This window comes from Nothoprocta perdicaria, unplaced genomic scaffold (assembly GCF_003342845.1).
Source record: "Nothoprocta perdicaria isolate Ctin4 unplaced genomic scaffold, notPer1 scaffold_103, whole genome shotgun sequence".
In the NCBI taxonomy this organism is placed as follows: domain Eukaryota; kingdom Metazoa; phylum Chordata; class Aves; order Tinamiformes; family Tinamidae; genus Nothoprocta; species Nothoprocta perdicaria.
The window spans coordinates 1964231-1983437 of NW_020454128.1; the positions used below are offsets into that span (position 1 = coordinate 1964231).

The window sequence follows — 19207 nt, forward strand, 5'->3', positions numbered from 1 at the left end:
AAAGACAGCTGTATACAGTCATATTCTAGTGCTGCATTGGCAAAAGCAAGCAACATAATGACAATAAATTTCTCTTAATGTATTTCCCTCTGCGACACTATGTGCCTGAGGTACCCAGTCTAGCAATGGCATCAGTACAAGGAAAACTCTCAGTCTCCACTGAGTGCAGTGTGGCAACTCTGCTTCCATCCTACAGTGGGTCATGGGCCTGAAGGGAGCCTCCCTGACGTCTCTCCTGGGCATAGATAATGCTCTCTGTGATTTTTCCCATTGATTTTGAAGTGATCCTCACTTTTTTTTTTTTTTTTTTGCAAAGGAAGGATTGAAAAAAGCAGTCCTGAAGGAGGAAGGAAATGTTCATCTATTCAGGGCAAGAACTGGAACAGGTCCATTTGAGCAGTGACTTTTTGTGCCAGTGCTTTATTACTATGGGAATGCAGTAAAACATGTCCTGTAGGTCCTCTTATTGATCTGACCAGAAAAGTATGTTGCAAAAGCTCAGCCTGGTTGAGGTGGTAAATTCTCACTGAAACCCTTGGAGAACTCCATCCGAGAAAAACCTTCACAGTTTCCTGACAATTMTTTCCTGGCTTTATAGCTGTTTCTCTCTCTAAAACTTCTGGGGGAGAAAAAAGGGAAAAAAACAAGACTTTTCTTTTGAGGTTTGCCAATTATTTTCATTTATATCTTTGCATCCTATATTCCAATTCCTTTCAATACAAGACAACATAAAATACAAATTGTTGAAGCCCATGGGGAATTTTGTCTGCAAGGATTGAGGTATAGATGCAGAAGAGATGCTAATAAGTATTTAATCTATTTCCTTTGAACTGCTGTTTGCTTTGTTTGTGTCATATATAGGAAGCGCCTGAGCAGCTTTCATTATTTTATCATCACTTACACCAGTTCTGTTTTGCTGCACACAGTAACATTAATTTACTCACTTTGAGCTTGTTCTGCCTCTTGATTGAGCTAGAGGAAACTGCCAGCCGCTTCTTCCATCTGAACTCTATCAATGAATGCTTAATTACCAGATTCATTAGCTCTGTTTACTCTTTGGTTTGGGACTCCAAACTAGGCCACAGAATCTGATGGCACATTTCYCCTTGCAGCTCAGGGGCTAGTTCTTAGCTATCAGAATGAATTCAAAACCATGTTCAGCTGTTGTCTGATGCCATCAATTAAATGTAAACACAAAGGCTCTTGTACAAACAAGATGAAACTCCCCCGTATTGGCAATTGCAAAGCAATCTATATGGCTTGAACAAGTCTCTCTCAAAGAGATCATTTACTCCATTGCAAGTCTCATTGCTGTAAGTGGGTCTTTTGCTAACGTAAAATGTAAAGGGTTAGATTCAGGAGTCCAGAGACCACGCTAGAATCTTGTGCAAGTTGGCACTGAGCCATAGGCTTCACTGAAGCCCTACCCGTTTAGGCTCATCTCCCTGTGAAGCCTCCTAATGTAGGCAGACATGTCCCTCCTTGCAGAGAGTGCAGTCTGCGAGTAGAAGCTGCTGGTGGTCCTGATTTCCCACCTGAAACCTTCTCACGTGAATCAGGTTGCTGGTATTRTATTTAGGTCTCAAGGCAAGGGCTTTGCATACAAAAAGCAGCACATTGCTCCACTTCCATGCTAGTATAATTTAATTGAAAAAATGTGTCTGCAGAGGTGTAATCTCTGGCACTACTCCTAGAATAAAAATAGCTTTGCAGCACTCTAATGCAGGGCTATTTGTAATCTATGCAACCTGATTTAGAGCCTCCTTGAGGCTTCTGGGGGTCTCTGTTAGCTGTGAGAAGTCAAGTGTTTTGTTAATATTACTAATAGAGGCGGATGAGAAGTTGCTGTTTCTCATTTGTGGAAATATTTCAGGAAAAATGGAAACATTTCAGTTCCATCAAAATTGTGGCTATAATTTTCTTTTTTGAGTATGGAAGAGTGAAAAGAGAATTGATCAAAACTGAAATTCTGAAACTTTGAGTGTCAAGCAGATTGTGGGGTCTTTCATTGATGAGTAATAGTAAAGATCAATTTTAGACAAGGCTTGGTTAGGTCAGGGTCTGCCTATCGATGTTTTGTATTAAACGATAAACTCTTAGCCCTTCTCGAAACTAGTGATAAAAGCTATTAAATGGATTGCCAGCAGCAGATTAAAACTGATTTCAACATTTCCAAGATAGAGGCTGAGAGATGATATGCACTGAGCTTGCTCCTTGTGAGGAGGAGCCTTCAATTAAAAAGCGAGCCCATAGTTCTGCTGCACTGAGCAATTCAGAGCCAGCTGGCACATCCCGAGGGCTGGTGAGCAGCCACAGCATGAGGAGGCTGATCTGACTGACTGAGCACTTCTGCTAAGCAGCCTCCAAAAGCAAGGAGACTGGGGCTCTACACCGAGGGATGAAGGTTGTCTCCGACACATCCTTTCGAATGGAGAGGTGCACCTATCTCCTGTGCCCAAAGGTTCGAGTTTGTCGAGTTTTCAGGAGCAGCAGCAGTGAGCCAAGCCTCGGATATTTAACATAAGGTGAAGTGTTGACCTCTTTGTRCTACTGCACCACATACTGTGACATTAATGAGAGCATATTGCACCTTTCAGTGGCACTTGCAGAGTGGTATTAGCAGTGGCTTATRCACTGTCACTGTGTTGAGGGGAATAATCCAACATGCATGCATTCCAGCTGTATTGCTGGGAAATGTTTCCTTTATGCTCATGGGCAAAAAAGCCCTGTAATTCTTGAGGAAAAACAGAGTTTTAAGTCCAGACACAGGTCAAAAATGGTTGCCATCAGAATTAACCAGGCCCTTATGCCCATAGTCTTGTATAAGTCAGTTACTCCTCCTGAAACAGCTCCRCTGCTTTTACAGGCAGCAGCTTGGAAACTCCTCCATGCTGCAGAGCCTTCCATGTCTCAAACATATGCCATGTTTTTGCCTTCAAATGATATTTCCCCTGTTGCTTGAAGGCAACTCAGCAGCCTGTCCTCTCTCCAAGTCTCTATAGATGCAGCAGCATCTGGCGACTTGGGGCTCTGCAGTGTGTGGCAGTTTAAAAAAAATAAATAAAATGCTGAGCAGTGGTATCCCTTGATCAATTAAACAATGGTTTGTCATCAGAAAGTATGCACTTTGAAAGAGCTGGGTACAGATCTTAATGCAAGCCAAGATATGCTTTTGCCTTTGAATTACAAGTTAAAAGAAATAGTTTGAAGTTATTTTTTATGATTTTAGGAAAAGATTCCTAATTTGTTTATAATACCCATTGCTGAAAGTGGAAAGCAGCTTCATTAAYTCCTTTTTAACTTCAGTAGTGGCTACATGTGACTTGGCTTTTGTTTTTCCTTGAGCGTGTACATGAAGATAGCAAAGAGGAGATGGTTACAAGAGCCACAGCAGCTGGTTTCATTAGACCAAGGCTGGGGACATGTGTAGCTCTTGGTAAGACCAGGATGCTCCCTGTTTTATTTAAGTGATTTGTATGCAGGGCTGTGCTTTCATTTCCAATAATGTGAAGGGAGCAGAAGTGTTGCAAGCTGTGTTGTTCCTATCTAGTATCATCTTTAAATCCTGGAATATGTGGAGTTTAAGGCCGGTAGGTCTGGAGGTAGGTTGTGCAGCGTGTCGGCTCACGAGAGGCTCAGGGATGCTGAGGAAAGGGGAGCCTCTCTGCTGGGCCCTGGAAGCTGCCGCTGTGCAGCCCGGTGCATGGGAAGCCAAGGCCTCCGGAAGCCAAAACCCCGAGGTGTAGACATGTGGAGTGGGTGAGGAAGGGGAAAGAGTGGGTTGTTTGATGCCGTAATGCAGCGCAATGCATGAAACAGGAGGCAAGTGACTGCCCCCGCCCCTCCCTGGTGCTGCGCCCGAGCTCCAGGAGGGAACGTATTGAAGAACGTATGGAAGGAGGGCATTGCAGGCGCTGCTCAGCTGCATCTCGGACTGGCTGTGCCAGGCAGTCCCACTGTCCCTGGAATGTGACCCAAATCGTTCCTTCAGGAGGGCTGTCATCCCGGGAGCAGCCTGCCCTGGACTGAGAGGTGCTGGTAGCAGAGGGAAGGGAAAGGCTGTGGGAGGGTTAACTCTGGGTTGCAGTTCCCTGCGGGAAGACTGCAGCACTTTGCTGGTGCCTGTGCTGCTCCAGCGCCTCCTGCTGGGAATGCACCCGCGTGGAGCTGCAGCCTGAGCGGAGATGGGAGCTGAAGCTTTCARCCCTGCCTTTGGAGGGAAGGAGATGGAATTGATCTGCACGGGGTGAAATAGCAGGAGTAGTAGCAGAGGCAGCTGCAGCTCCGGGGGAAGCTTAGGAGAGATCTCTGCGCGTCCTGGGCTGGACACRATCACGGTGACTTTGCCTTTGGCGAGCGGGGCAGCAACCGCAGCTGCCCCAGTGCTGGGCAGCCTGTGAGCACAGGAGTGTACTGGCTTGCAGTGGGGCAGGAGGCCGGGGCCGGGTGGGCAGCATTGCCGGGGCCACTCCCGGCTCCCCTTGGGAGGCTGCTGCTCTGCAGCAGGTCTGGCTGCTGGCAAGAGTTCAGCACTGCACCAAGTTTCCAGAGAGAGAAGGGAGGGAGAGAGGAGGAGAGTCCCGCATAGAGGAGGAGCCAGCCTGTCCCGGGCGTTGGCCAGCAGCCCAGCTGCTGCAGGGAAGAAAAGAAGCAGAAAGAACAAGCCTCCCCTTTGCTGTTCAGCAGCTCTCCTGCAGCTAGCAGGGTTTCGGTGCCTCCCAAACCTCGTCCCAAGAGCGACTCTGCTCTCATCCGCCTGAGAGTGGAGTTCTGTGCTCGTGACYGCCCTCGTACACTGTGCACCTCTTAGGTGACTGTCAGACTGAGGGGCAGACTCCTTTCTGGGTGGTACTTTCACACACACTTGCTGTAGAGAGCTGTTTCTGCCAYGGGTCTGCACAGGCAGATGTACTATATGGCCCTTCTTTTCAGTGCTGTGAAGGTTTCTGCAGTCAGGAGAAAGTCSTTTGCAGTCAGTCCTTAGAGGAGCAGGAGTGGCTGTGTGGGAACCAGGCTGCCTGCAGAGAAGGGGCTCCCTGCTGTTGAGCAGGCAGGAGGYGAGAGCAGTGCCGAGGGAGCTCGTGGGGCTCTCGTGCCGCCCGGGAGCGTGTGGGCGTCTGCTCTGCGTGGGGGAGATAACAGGGCAGGGCTGGCAGCTCTGCAGCCGTGTCCCGCGGCCCAGCCCTGGCAAAGCGGCTCCGTGCACACRCTGGGCAGGCCCTGGCAGGGCTTTTAGGAGCACGTTGGGTTTGGGTGGTTCAAAGGGGGGGGGGGTCTGGGCAGGGAGCAGTGCCCGTCCAGCAGCCTGCGCCACCCTAGACCAGGGCCCAACCCTGCGGCGCTGCCCTTTGCTGCAGGAGGAGGCTGAGTCACTGCAGCCCTGCGGCTCCTCTGGACCCCGCCGAGCCCCTGCACTCAGCTGGAGGCAGCTCAGCCTCTTCTTTCCTGCCTTTTCTGCCTATCTTGCTCTCCCCCCACTKTCTTCTTTTTCCTCTTTCTGGATCCCAGCCAAAAGAAACCATTGCTTTAAAATAAAAAGAATACTGCTGCAGCCACTATAAGATGATGCTGAATCTATTCGTCCTTTGGTAATGGATATTCCTGTTACTCTGGAGAGCAGCAATAATGTTTGATGAATACGGTATATACTGCAGCAGTTTTCTTCTTTAAAAGAGCCCTCTTGGGCATTGAGTCAGCAGCGATTATCTATTGGGCAGGCATTTCTTGGAAGAAGGGCCAGGGTGCAGGAGACATGATTTTTATTGTGTTTTGCAGGAATAAGCAGCAATAAAACACTCTGTACCGCTTCTCCGCACTGACTGCTGTACAAGCTATTCCTTTAACCTCTTCTTCCTCAGGGATTGCTGCAGAGCATCTCAGAAAAACTCTTTAAAGTGCCCAGCACGCAGCTGGGGGAGGATGCTCTGCAGGAGGGTGGGATGGGAATCTTGGTGCAGCACTGGGTGACAAATGGGTGCTGATTGAGCAGTCCCGTCGGCCCTTGGTGCCTGGAAATGTAGCTGTACTCTAAAAATAGCCACGGGCCCAACAGCACCGTTCTTGAGCCACACACACAAGCAGCTCCCTGTTATTAGTCYCTGCTGCCTCTAGCTCTAGCATTGATTTTAGCCCAGTGAGCCTCAAACTGGGCAGTTGGCCTTGGTACCATTCTGTTCTGAATCTCATGTAATCCTAACGTTTTGGGAAGCGTGACTTTTGTGGGAATTTGCTAGAGAGATGAATACTTACCAACCTGTTTGAGCTCTGAAAACCTCTCATAAGCTGGAGCTGCTCATTGGATGCCAGACAAACACCTCATTTCCTCATCTTGTATCTCAGAATCTGCTCACATATCTATTGCAGACAAGTTGTTTCCCTTTTCAGGTCTATTTTTAGCTCAGCTGTTCCTAGCTGTGCATCTTTAGGAGCATGCAGATGTTACATAATGAATAAGTCATTTTACTCGTAGAAAGACGGAGGGTTAGAGCGGATGCTTGGAACTGGGGATTCATTTGTGTCATGTTCTGCAATTTTTATGAAGTTATTTATATGGATAGAAGTATCTGTGTGTCTGTCTGTAACATCAGTTCTCCAAGGTTTCACTTGAATAGGTTTAAGGAGAATATTCAAGTGAATACAGAGCACACGCAGGAGCCAGACTGCGTTCTTTCGTTCCCTGTCTTCCTCCCACACTTATCACTGAAGTCTCCCAGCCTAGTAAATGACTTTAAAGCATTTGCARTTGGTGCCTGTTAATCTCTTCTAGTACCTGATGGGCACATCATTCCTAATACACTTTATATAACTACAAATGGAGCATTAAAGACCTTGAAGTATGCTGATTTATCATTTATTTTACTCGCATAAAGAGCATGGGCACCTAATGGCTTCTCATGAGCTGCTACTAATTTGCACTGTAGACTACAAAACAAGGACATTTTTCTTAGTGTCTTAGGTTAATATATTCAATTATTGATTCAGTTATTGGTTAAGAATCCTTTTTTTTTGTTTCCTTTTTTCCCTGGTTAGAGAATACTAACTGCATCYTTCTTGCAGAAGCAGGCGATGTTTAGAAAGGTTATGTGCAGAAAACAAACTCATGTCCCCAGGTTGGTACACTAGATGTGTGAACCTATTCTGATAAAGTAATTTACTTAAGTCACAAAATTGGCTTTCCATCCCATGAATAATTGGAATAAATATCTACCACCTGAGCCCTTCTGTAACTGACTGAGGTTCACAAGGTTTGTCCATGTCGCRCATTAAAATTGCCCTCCTCTACAGGCCAGGAGTTACAAATGGGCCACATCCGAATCCTTGGAAATGCCYAGTGCACTTGTATGGCAAAGAGGCCAATGTGAACGGGAGCTGAGCAGGAGCTGGAGCAGGTCGTGGTTATGCTCTTCCTTACCAGCTTTTCATGATGTGACTCTAATTTCAAAATCAAAAAGGAGCTGTGTTTATGTTTTCAGTGCCCCAAAAATCCATTTGGATGCTGAGGAAGTAAAGAGACTATAAAGTTTGCAGGAGGAGGAGGTGTGGCTCGTTCCCCACAGCTCTTTATCACGGTTCTGCTGCCCGGCTTGACGTGATGAACTGCTTACTGCAGACAGCACTAGAGCTAAATGGCATTTAACCCATGTCTGGATTTATTCCGGTTTACTTTACTCCATGAAACATTTCTCTTCCGATTTCCATCACTGCAACCCCCCCACTAGAGACCCACTCTCTACTAATTGTGTTTGAAAATGATTCACTGCGTGTGTGTGGATCTGACAGGCTTAATTACAATGCTCCATCTGTATGAGATAATTTAAAAGAGAAATTGAGAAGAGTCAGAGAGGTGCCAGATTGAGATTGGCTCCCAGATGTTTCGTGTGTGAAAGCATGTACAGGTTATCAATTGGGGAATTATAAATGGATGTGGGGAGGCATATGGTCATTGAATGCAATTGTTTTATAGATAAACTAACAGTGCAAAGTTAGGAATGTGTGGTAGGGGATTCATTTGGGCACCAGTTACTGTTATAAACCATTAAAAATGATCATCAATAAGCCAGATGTAATAAATAAACAGCAAAGAGAAAAACTGAGCAGGCTTGTGTGTGTTCCAGTCAGGATGTCTTCTCATATTGGAAATGTTGCTGTCAGGATGAAGCCTTTCCAAGATCTGGTACCAGTCACATCGCTGGACTAGTCCTGCATACGGGCAGATAAGTAAGTGCTGCAATTTCAGTGCTTTTCTTGGTAACATGCTGTGAATTATTTATGCCATCTCTTTCCCATCCTGGAGGCTTTGATGAAGGGAGAAAAGTGCTTGCGTATGCAGCTTCTTTTATAGAGCACAGGAAAATGGTGTCTGAAACAGATGCCTCAGCAGGTAGGCACAGGCCTTTGTAGGCTGCCCACCTATATGGGTGTCATGTATTAGCTGGAATTGTAGCAAGAGGAAATTTGCTGAAACCCAATCAGTGGTGATACTGTAAAAAGCAGGTTGGCACCTGCTTTATGGGGATCTCAACCGTGATCCCAAATGCTGCCTGTCTTTCCTTGTGCACCTTTGTTGCTGGCTAAAAAGCTGCTCTGTGATTAAATAGGTTACTGAGGAGCTTGTAGATTTTCCTACAGGGGCAGCTACAGCAGCAGCTTTAATTCAGTTTGTGAAGGGGTATTGACATCATCCCTATTAAATCATCTGAGGAGAGGGGTGGAACAGGAGGCGCCATTAGCAAGAGCCACCCACAAACCAGAGCCCACAGTGAGGAATGTCAACCACCAGCCAGGGCGAATTCCCCAGCGAGGTTATCTCACACGGAGGAGCCCAGGCAGGTCACGGCGTGTGCCGCTTGTGCAGACCSGGGTGAGGGTGGGTGAAGGAGGGTGCTGCAGATGGATGTGTGGTGGATGTGCCTGATTGCAGCACGAGCAGGAGCTGCAAAGAGGAGAATCACATACTTGATGATACTGTTTGCATACAAAAGGCTTGTACTGACGAGTACCAACCTGGTTTGAGCTTTGGTTTTTCCAGACTGCCTTATCTCGCTCTTATGTTGAGGTGTTTGGATTGCACGTTACCATGCAGTMGTTTAGCACAGGCTTCCAGTGCTCCTCTGCAACAGAAATAGTAAATAACATTAAGAAAAAAAGCTATCTGTAAAACAATAACTTGCAGTCTTCTAAGTAACTTGAAGTCATATCATTCATTACATTTCATTCTAGGTAGTCATGAAGGCCAACTTGATTATTAGTGTTTGTGCATAGAAGCCCTCTTTGTTATTAGATTATTGCTATTTTTTTCCCCTTACTGGTCTCAGCCGGTGTTCATTGATTAAGGGGGTTGCTCCAGGCATAAATAAATAAATAAATAAAATCACATCTTGCAGTCCTGCAGCTAATCAATGGGCTGGTTTTTAAAAGTCTGCAGATCACATTACAAGGGCAACTGCTCTTGTAGGTTCAGCAGATGTGGCTGCAAGCTGTGATTTTTGCATGCAAATGTGATGTGAAAATAGACAGTGCCTCCCTCTGAGTTGTCTAGCTTTAAAAATGGCCTGGTCACTCAATCTTTTGCTAGAATGCATTTATTTAAACATTGTTTTACTCRAAGAGTCTGGAGCAATTAGGAATTGGTTTTAGCTCTTCATACTATTCTACTCTTTGCACAAGGAATTTCACGTCAGAAAAGCCTGTTTTAGCACATCTTTGTTGATCAGTATCATTAGACACAATGACCTAATACACACTGGCCACACAATTAACTCATTATTTTGCTTGATTCCTCTCCTGAAGGCACTTCCTGCAAGCAATATTGGCTTAGTGCAATTTTAATGAAGATGAACAATTTAGTGGATTGTCTTACATGCCAGAATGATGATTTCTTTCCTTTCGTTGTGTGTACAAAACATACGTTTTTAAGGACATGCAGTCATATGTACTTACATGCAGACTTATCTACCATTTTGACCATCTTGGAATATTCYTAGCAGCCCTTCCAGTGTTAAAATGAGATGATACTGAAAAAGAGATAAAAACATTTGTGAACACCTTGGAAGAGGTGCTGACAGGCACAGATTTCCAGAACTGATGGTTTAAATTGACAGGGAAAACAAATAATGAGGAGGTTTAGTCCAAGCGGCACCATGCAGCAAGAAAGCGCAGCTGGAATCTGGGTGTTGAGTTCAGTTCTCCGTGTGGCTTGTGCTACTGTCCTCATTACAGTCCTACAAAATAAGGTAATACTCTATTTAAGACATCAGTGTTTCAGTGCTCACTGATACTCGGTTCTGCAAGCCTGAATCYTTACATACCCTCTTTTCTGTACCTAATATTTCCTATACTTTATTGTTTCATGTTTAAGAATTGTGTTCCTTTGAAATGCAAAACAGTGGTAGAAAGTGTTGTGTAGSGAGTACTTCAAGTTGGAGTCTGTAGCTGTGATGAGTCTTTAATGTATTAAGAGCTAGATTAACAACACAAAAGGAAAACCTTTTGAGGGAGGAAGGACTGGCTCTTTCTTGGCAGATTCTAGGGTGCTTTGAAGCATCTTGTTCAGGTACACACTGGATTTCAGCCCTAGCCTCTTAGAGATCCCAGTATTTTTAAACGAAGGGAGTATCTGTCTGTAGATCTCAGGACCACTGCAAATAACGTAAGAAAATGTTATGTGAATAATCAAGAATAATCATTCCATGGGATTTGTATTTTTAATAGCAATATGGGCCAGGTCCTGCTTGCTTTCCTCCCACTTCAGTGGAGGGTGTTTGTGAGGCTCTGTTCAGGGCACATTTGGCCCCATGTCGCTCGTGAGATCATTTTTAGCCCCGCTGTGTCCTATCTGCAGAGCTGCCAGTATCTGTGGTGCTGTCTAGCAGCCAGCAGTAACAGCAAAACATGACGCTCTTGTGCGTGGCAGATAACAGCAAACGAGTGGACCTTGTGTGTCGGGCATGTCACTAAGCCGAGCAGGTCTGTGCTCCTGACAACAAGCGCGTGCTCTCTCTTGCTCTCGCCTCTTCCCTTCCTTGCAGTAAGCACACCCAGCGGCATGCAATTTGGAAGGGGCTTGTGCTCCAGGCTGCGATTCTCTCAGTTCTGAGTTTTTTTTTTATTTTCCCTGAGGACTGGAAGCCGGTGGCTGCTGCATTATTTTGCAGGCTGAGACCAATTTTAGCATTCAGCACATCCCCTAACCTTGTGTACCCAAGGACAATGTGTACCCAAGGAATGGGGGCTTTTCTTGCAGGGTCCTGTGTCTTTAGACACTGTTTATTCCCCTCTGAAAGATACACTAAAGAGAGGATGATGTATTTTGTGTAGAGCAGATTCTCTAGAATACATTATCTGTTCTATGGTACTGATCCTTTATGCTGTGCTCTCCTTTTGAACCCATCATCTCAGCACATTAGCTGAATTCTTCCTGAACAATTTCAAATTGATTTACACTATGTCATGCYAAGGTGGGTACAAGAGCCTGTGTGTCCGAGACCTGGGGGCTTTGGTACTGCAGGGCCCTGCACTGCATTGTTCAGACCAAGGAGGCAGCCGGTGTGCCCGGTGACCAGGATCAGAAGCATCTCCGCCCTAATGCCAGGGTCTTTGTGCTTCTCCCTGGTGTGATTGGCATCCTTAAGTGCAGTAGTGCCTTAAATGAGTTAGCATGGTAGCTTTGCTGGCCCTGAAAGAACACGCCTCGAGATGCATCATCTATCGCTGACACTGCAGCTAATCATATACAGAAAAAATAAGACRTGCAGCCATAAATTTGGGCATTTGAACTTCAGATAAGGATTGGAGGTGAAAAAACTGGGCTGGGAGCCAAATAGATTCTGCAGCTTGCAAAGAATATCATTGACATGTGGGCAGAAGCCTGCAAGTCATAGGGTTAAGGTATAGAGGARCTTTGAGCTCGGGTGTTCAATAGTCCTGCCCTAACTACTTGTTTGCATTCCCAAAGCAGGTCATCTCTTTCTTCTTTGCTCTGTAACTGGATGTTTCTCTCTTAAAAAAAAAAAGAGAGAAAAAAAAAAAAGTTACTGTGCTTCCCTCCTCATGGAACTGCATTTTAACTTGATTTTCTTGTTTCCTGCAGCCCCATGCAATGACTTGATCAGACCAGTAGCGGTAACACAGTTACTTCAGCTGAGGGGTGAGAGCAAGGCAGCGATGTGGGCCCTGGAGCAGGAGGTAAGGCGCGTGGTTCTGCAGTGCCTCCCTCTTGCCGTGCTGCAGAGTCATTAATAAAGTCTCCTCGGTTTCCCACAACGTGCTGTCAGGCCCCGCATCTGGGCTGTCCTTCACAAGGGAGTGAGGATACTGCAGGTTCAGCTCTTTGCAAATTCACATAGGTCTGACCTCTGGGGCTGCACTCATTTGTCTGCCTAAAGTCGCTGGCATAGCTGAGCTACAAAACATTTTACTCGAGCTTCCCTAAATCCTTGCACAAAAGTTGTACTCTGTTGCAGGGAAGAACAGCAATCAGGGATGTGTGTGTAGTTTAATTTGCTTGGCAATTGGAGGCAGACAGAATTTTATCTTGGACAGAAATTGAGGTCAGTTGCAAAACGAAGTCAAAGGCATTCCTTTAGAAACCTTTTCTCTGCTGCAACTATTTCCACTTTTTCTCCATTATTCCAACTTAAACTGTTTAGTGAGCTTGATCTGAGTTTACAGGTAGTTGATTTTTTTTTTTTAAACAAAACTGCATCTATCCCTCCACAAAGTTTGAGCAAAGCCTGTGGGAGTCAGGCAGAACCTGTGCCTCAGAGTTTACCGGGTGGCCAGCTGCGTTAGGAAAAACTGCTCTGTCATTCCTGCCTTGTCTTGGATCTTTGCAACGGAGAGCCAGGAATTAAGATTCTCAGGCAGGCATTTACAAACTCTCATCTTTTCAGCGAGCGCTTCCTATATGGAAAAACACAGCAAAATATATATTATTTGGATGCATTTAAATACATACATATGGACCCTTTTTGGTTTTGAGGCCAGAAGATGCCTAATGCAGACCTGTGTATCCCGGCAGCTGTAGCTCAAGCACTGCCCGCCCTGGTGCCTGCTTTCCCGCGGCGCTTTGCCCTGCAAAGGGTTAAGCTCCRTGTCGAGCGCTGCAGCACAGGGCTGGAGGAAGCCTGAAGGACAGAGTGCTGCAGTGCCTCTTAGCAGGGYGTGCCGCCCGGCTGCAGTTCCGGCTGCACAGAGGCGCTTCCTTACCCTCCTGCTTGCTCCCCTTCGGACACTGCTCTGTCCAAACCCAGCTTTGGGGTGAGGGGCTTCACACAGCCCCTGTTCTGGGCATCTTCCGAGCCTGGCACTCCGYGTAATCCCCAGAGGCTTTTCCAGTGGTTTGGAGTTTGGCGAGTTGCAAGGTGCTGGTGTGGACAAGGAGGAGCTGGGCAGGGGTTTCGGTGCTCTGTGTGTGCTGTCCTGCTGGTGGCTTCCCACACCTGTCACGCGTGCTGTGCAACAGCCGCACCGTTCTGCCCACTCCACAGGCACTTGACCTTCCTAGGGGGGTTTATCAAGGTATTTATTTTACATAAGGTCCTAAAAGATACTGAATTTTTAAAGCACAGAGAAGCAGTTTCTGCAGGATTGAAAGACAAAGAGCTAGTTCTGCAGACTGGCTTGTATTTTATTTCCCTGACATAAAAGGGTTCCAGTGTCACCATATGCAGTTTCTGCTTCATGTTTAGATCCCATCCTTTTTTAATTGCAGTTTTGATCGTAATATGCAGCCGAGACTTGATCTTTCTTCCACTGAGCTGAAGCTAGAGGCAAATATCCCATTAACCTTAATCAAAAGGTAAAATTTAAACAAATCTATAATTTAGGCTATCAGCTCAGTAGCGATTTGTGAGCTCTTACAGACTTTCAGTGCTAGCTCATTGGCATGCATGGGGTCATGGAGAATATGTGGAGTCCAAAACTGATGAGGCTTCCTGCTAATGTGAAGGACAATTATGGTAGGTCTGATTGCAAGATCAGGCTCTGTAATTATAACGTGGCAAACATAATTTCTCCATCTCTCTGAAGTGTCCATTGTACTTTGGCACTGGTGGAGATGAAACAATTGTTCTGTTTCCTCTGAGGTCACAAGAATTCACAGTTCCCAATCTTGTGGGGACTTCAAAGGAGCATGCACAAAACCGCAATGGGGAGCACTTCACATACATTTATCCAGCACATATATTTTCAAAGAAAGTGCAGGGCCAGACTTGACAGCTGGTGGAGTGATGTTACTTCTAGTATAGAGCCACCTCCCTTTAGGTGGGTGTGCGGTGCCCCTACAACCAGAGCTGGTTCACTGGGATCGTGACTTTCCCTTATGTGAACTCTAGTGCCACCATGTGCCGGTCCATGGGATGATTTTTGGGGGAATGCAGAGATCTGCAGCAGGTGGGATCAGAACAAAAATACATTCTGTGAAACACAGAAATAGAAGGAAAAAAAATAAAAAAGAACCAAAGGAAAGAAAGAAAAAAAGAAAAAACTTCCAGCCTCTCTCTTTCATTTATTGGAGAAGTTTAGCATGGCTCTACTTCATGACCTGATGCTGCAGGCTGAAGGCTGCCGGCTCTACTTCTGTTACTGCAGGTCCTCACCAAGGAGCGTGGGTCTGATCCTGGAGTGCTGCACGGCTCGGTGCTGCACCATGAAGGTGGGTCTGTGACCACTCGCTTTACTTTGCTCAGATTATTCTCTGAGGTCAKTAAAGCAGGAATAGAGGCAGGTTGTCCTGCCTGCTCTGCTCTGAAGTTTGCAGGGACAAATTAGTCTTTCTAGGCTGCTGTGCTAGAGCTAAGCCTTATTTGGGCTGAAAATCTCAGGTGTTGACAATCTCTCCTCTTGGATTTCAGTCCTAAACTCACTAATTAAAATCCAGAAGAACAGGAAGACAGAGGAAAGCTTTTTCTTATTTACTGTAGAGGAGTACCAGTTGTCAGCAAGTAATTGTATTTTCCTGAGCGCGGTTGGTTGCTCTGGTGTTGCCGCAGACGGTGCCTGCATTTCCAAACGCCTGGCAACAGCGGCCTGACGTCAGCCTGGCGCACTGCTGGGCGCCGGCAGCGGGGCCGCTCGGCGTGTTCCCCTTGCGGCAGCAAGGAAGTTGCAGAGTTCTCTCGACATTTCTCTTGAACATTAAATTGAAAAACTGCCCATTGCCCACTTTTAAGCTGTAAAATATAGACTGCCACCTCTGCCTTTGAAAAGAGGGGTTTTGAGTTTTAGTTTACTTGCAGATCTGTGCAGATCCCTATAAATCACGAGTGTGAAAAAATACTCTTTTTGTTTCCACACAGTGCAAATAGAGAAAGCATCACTGAATGACAAGTTTATCTTGCGTCTCTTTGTTCTTGAACTAGCAGAAGGCTGAATCTCCTGCAAACGTGAGATGGACTTTTCATTGCTATTTGCTGCAGAATTACTTGAAGCAGGCAAGGACTTCAATAGGAAATAACCTGGCATAAACGTAAATTCTGCAGGCTAGCTCGTCAGCCCTGCAAAATGCATATTCTCCATGGATTTCTGTTGAACTGTTCCCGTTTGCTGCTGGTGGGGGAGCAGCCCCTAGGTTTTAAGGGCTCTAGGTTGTGCTGCAGCTCTGCCAAAGGAATTGCTCCAGAGGTTGCTCCGGAGGAGAGCTGCCATCCTGCAGTGGGGATGGTGCCCCTTGCTGCCGCGAGCCGGGGCAGGGCTGCTCCCAGGCTGGTCTCGTGGTGGCACCTGCCGTTGAACGGCCGGAACAGCATCTGCTCCGGACCCTGGGGACTGCAGTGACCTTGAGGGCTTTTCTGCAGATAAAGCACTTGGAGATCTCTTCTTAAAGCTGCTCCCACGTGAGGGCTGTAGGCTTAGATCTTCTAAGAGAATCAATTTCTAATGCCCTCCCATTCCCTACATTGCAGTACTTTCCTTTGATTCCTATATTTAGCAAATCTTTTCTTGAGGCTTTAATATATTTGTCATTAATTCTCCCTCTTAGGGACTTAAACTCTCTGCCCTCAGTGCTCCTTTCCATCTCCCCATAGCAGGTTTTTCTGTGAGCCAGTACAACTGGGGAAGTTTTGCTTCTTTGCAAAGATGAAAACATCTTTCGAACTCTGTTAAAATAAACCTCATGCTCTGGGAGCACCAAGAGAACAAAGAGCATCTGTTGCCATTGCTGAAATGACAGGAAGTCTCTGTCCAGGCTGCCCAGCCCTTTCATGAGAGAAGGCAGGACACAGAACACCGATGAGAAGCAGAGGGTAAATTAAGAGACATATTAGCGGCTTTGCCAGGGTTTTTAATCAGCCCTCAGGTCTAGGCTTCCTTTTTGGTTTTAGCAGCATTGGTTCATTATGCGAGAAATAATTACATATGCCAATGGAGACAGGCCCCCTTGAGCTGCTGTGACATCAGCCAGGTCCTTCCACTTTCGTTGCTCTCMATCCCTCTGAATCTGTGTCTTCCCATCACTAACCAATTTTGTTTGATAGTTTTGTCAGTAAGCAACCTTTGAAATAAATAAAGCAAAACTATTACTTTTTTTTTTAACAAAATGCTTCTAGATTCCATAGGAAAAAACACTCCTGCACGTAGCAATGGAGCAGGCTTCCAACTTAGATGTTTTTAGCTTTCAGATATCCTGGCTCCTGAAACCAGAGAAATCATTTCTTGTGGAAATTCTTTTCGTATAGGCTCTCTGGGAGGAGAGGAAGAGAAAAAGTACTGTTTTTAAAAAAGAAATTTTATTGATTGCAGTCAGATGAAGACAACTGTGACATCTGCACATATCTCTTAAGAATTATTGGAAGCTCATTTCTAGGCTTGGAAATTGTGATTAAATCTGACCACACTACCCCCTGCTGAGGACACTTTAGAGAACAAGCTCTTCAGACATTAAAGATGTAAGAGCTGCATTAATAATCAAACAGTCGATATCCATGGTTCAGCTCTGATGGATAGATACCACAGGCATTGCGAGGGGCTCCTGCTAATAGGGGCTTTCGGAGGCAGTGATTCTTAATGAAAATGTCTGCCAGTGCTTCCTCCTTTTCATCTTCACATGATTTCAAAAAGKAAAGAAAAACAGAATAAGTGAACAAAAGTAAAATGTAAATCCAGAGGTTGCAACTGGTCTCTTGGTAGCTACTGTCCTATTGTGGCTGTGCTCGAGCGGCTGCAGTTGAGGGCTCTGGCATACGCACCAGAAACAGGGCTAAAGAGGGAAGAATCCATATCCATCCCGGATGAGCATCAATTGCRGTTCATGCCATTACACCCAGGAAAGATCAGCTGAAATGTTCATTCTATTGAAGTCAGTCTGCGCGTTGCTACTGACTTCATCTCTCAGCCTCTCCAGTGTTGGCAGAACCTCTTGCTAACTATTTCTGGTGTTAAAACAAATTTCCATGTCAATTTTCCTTGCTCTTCTATGCTTTGTAAATGCAGGATAATTATGTTTTCAGTAGTTTTTTTCCTTTGTCCTTTAAGYCTTTAGTAATTGTCTCTCAGGGTTGAATGAAGAATGACACAATAGCAGCAATAATGTTGTTTGTTTTTCTATTAGGAAATGAACTGAGCTCTGTTGTATCTCACTGATTATAAAACCAGTTTAATTTCCCATGGAAAATGGGAATAATATCACATAATAAAACCCCCAGTATGTTGGCATTGAAATTAAAGTATTTGAACAGCAGAAACAAAACATTTATCCCCACAGTATTTATTCAGTAAGATGGGACAAGGATTCCCAAGCATATTCACAATGTGAGTGGTGTCATAAAACAGACTTTACCCTGGGGACATTTTTTTTCTGCTGCTCCAAATCTAGCCCAATTCCAAGCTTCTTTTTCACAGTTGCAAACCCTTTATGGAGCTGCTGTATGCAATTACTTACATGGAAAACAATATTAGAAGATGAATGAATATGCTTTTAATATAATTAGGAAAAAGGGGCAAAAATCATAACCCAGTGACCATTTGGCTCTTACAAACCTTTGACTGCTGGGTGAGAGAACAGCTTTTTTCATCAACAAATACCAGTTTGAGCCAGGGGAGTTCAAGTGAAACCAGCTGTTGTACAAGTGCTCCTTCTTGAATTTATGTATGGACTTCTTCCTCCAGCATCAACATGGGCTTTAATAAAATAGCTAAAAATATAAAAATAGTGGTTAATAGAGGATGGGAATTGGAGATCTCTGAAAACTTCGTAGCATAAAGATTTAAAAATGGGATTTTACCGAGGGCCACTGACTTGTAAAACCTTTCATCAAGCACACAAGCAGATTGGAAGACAGAGAGAATTGCAAGATAACATCCGTGTGTGCCTTTTTCGGAACTTCTTAAAAGAAGCTCAAAAGCAAGATACAACAATGTAATATCCAGCCATTGGAAAAGCCCTTGGCATCCTGGCTTGAACTGCAGCATCAGTGCAGTGCATCCCCAAATAGCTATCACAGAGCTTTCTGCCATTGCAGGAGCCTAGCGTGTGCCTAGGAAGCACAGCAATTGGCTGCACGGCAGCTGAGCTGATTTGCATCCACTGAGGACCAAGATAACTGAATGAGCTACTAATATGAATAAYGAAGTATGGCTGCCAGCAGTGATTAATTCACGAGCCAAAGAGCTGCGTTTGCTTCTAGCCTGTGGGAATCTTATCACGGCATGTGGCTGCAATAAATGGATTTGAGTGAAGCCTGATTGATGAAAATAGTTAGAAGTGGTGTTAGAAGTGAGATTTTTGAAATTCTAAAATTTCAGGTTTAATTTTCCATTGTGTTTCATTTCAGAAATGTTGGGTTTGGGACTTGCAGTTCTTAGAGCAGTGCAGTATTGGCCTTTCCATGTGGCACAGGTGAGTAAGCGAATGGTGGCACGTGCAGAACTGAACATGTTCTGCAGTTTCTCAGTTACAAAGTTGGTGACAGACCTTCTGCTTCCTTGAAAAGCACAAAATCCTACCAAGCTCTGCATCACRCTGACTGGTGCTTAGGTCTGCGTGGATGGGATTCCTGGCTGAGCAAGGCAGAGACGGCCATCTGGTACAGCACAGACTAGAGGGGAGGATTCTTCTGTCTTTCCTTAAGGAGGGACAGGTGCAGGGGAGTTAGGGAAGCTCAACTTTGAAAAACTAATAAACTCAGACATAAAAATTCAGAGCTATTAAAACAGAAGTGCCAAATAAGTGATTACTGAGAACCTGTTCAACTGATTTAAGAATACATCA

At 45.3% G+C, this 19207-nt stretch overlaps 1 long non-coding RNA gene across 1 annotated transcript; it reads left to right on the plus strand.

Annotated features, from left to right (window-relative positions):
* Nucleotides 1-8142: 8142 nt before the first annotated feature.
* LOC112950946 lies at nucleotides 8143-18813 on the plus strand. Its single transcript, XR_003250098.1, has 3 exons — nucleotides 8143-8217; nucleotides 12089-12183; nucleotides 18771-18813. It is a non-coding gene; the product is annotated as an uncharacterized LOC112950946 (long non-coding RNA).
* The last annotated feature ends 394 nt before the right edge of the window (nucleotides 18814-19207 follow it).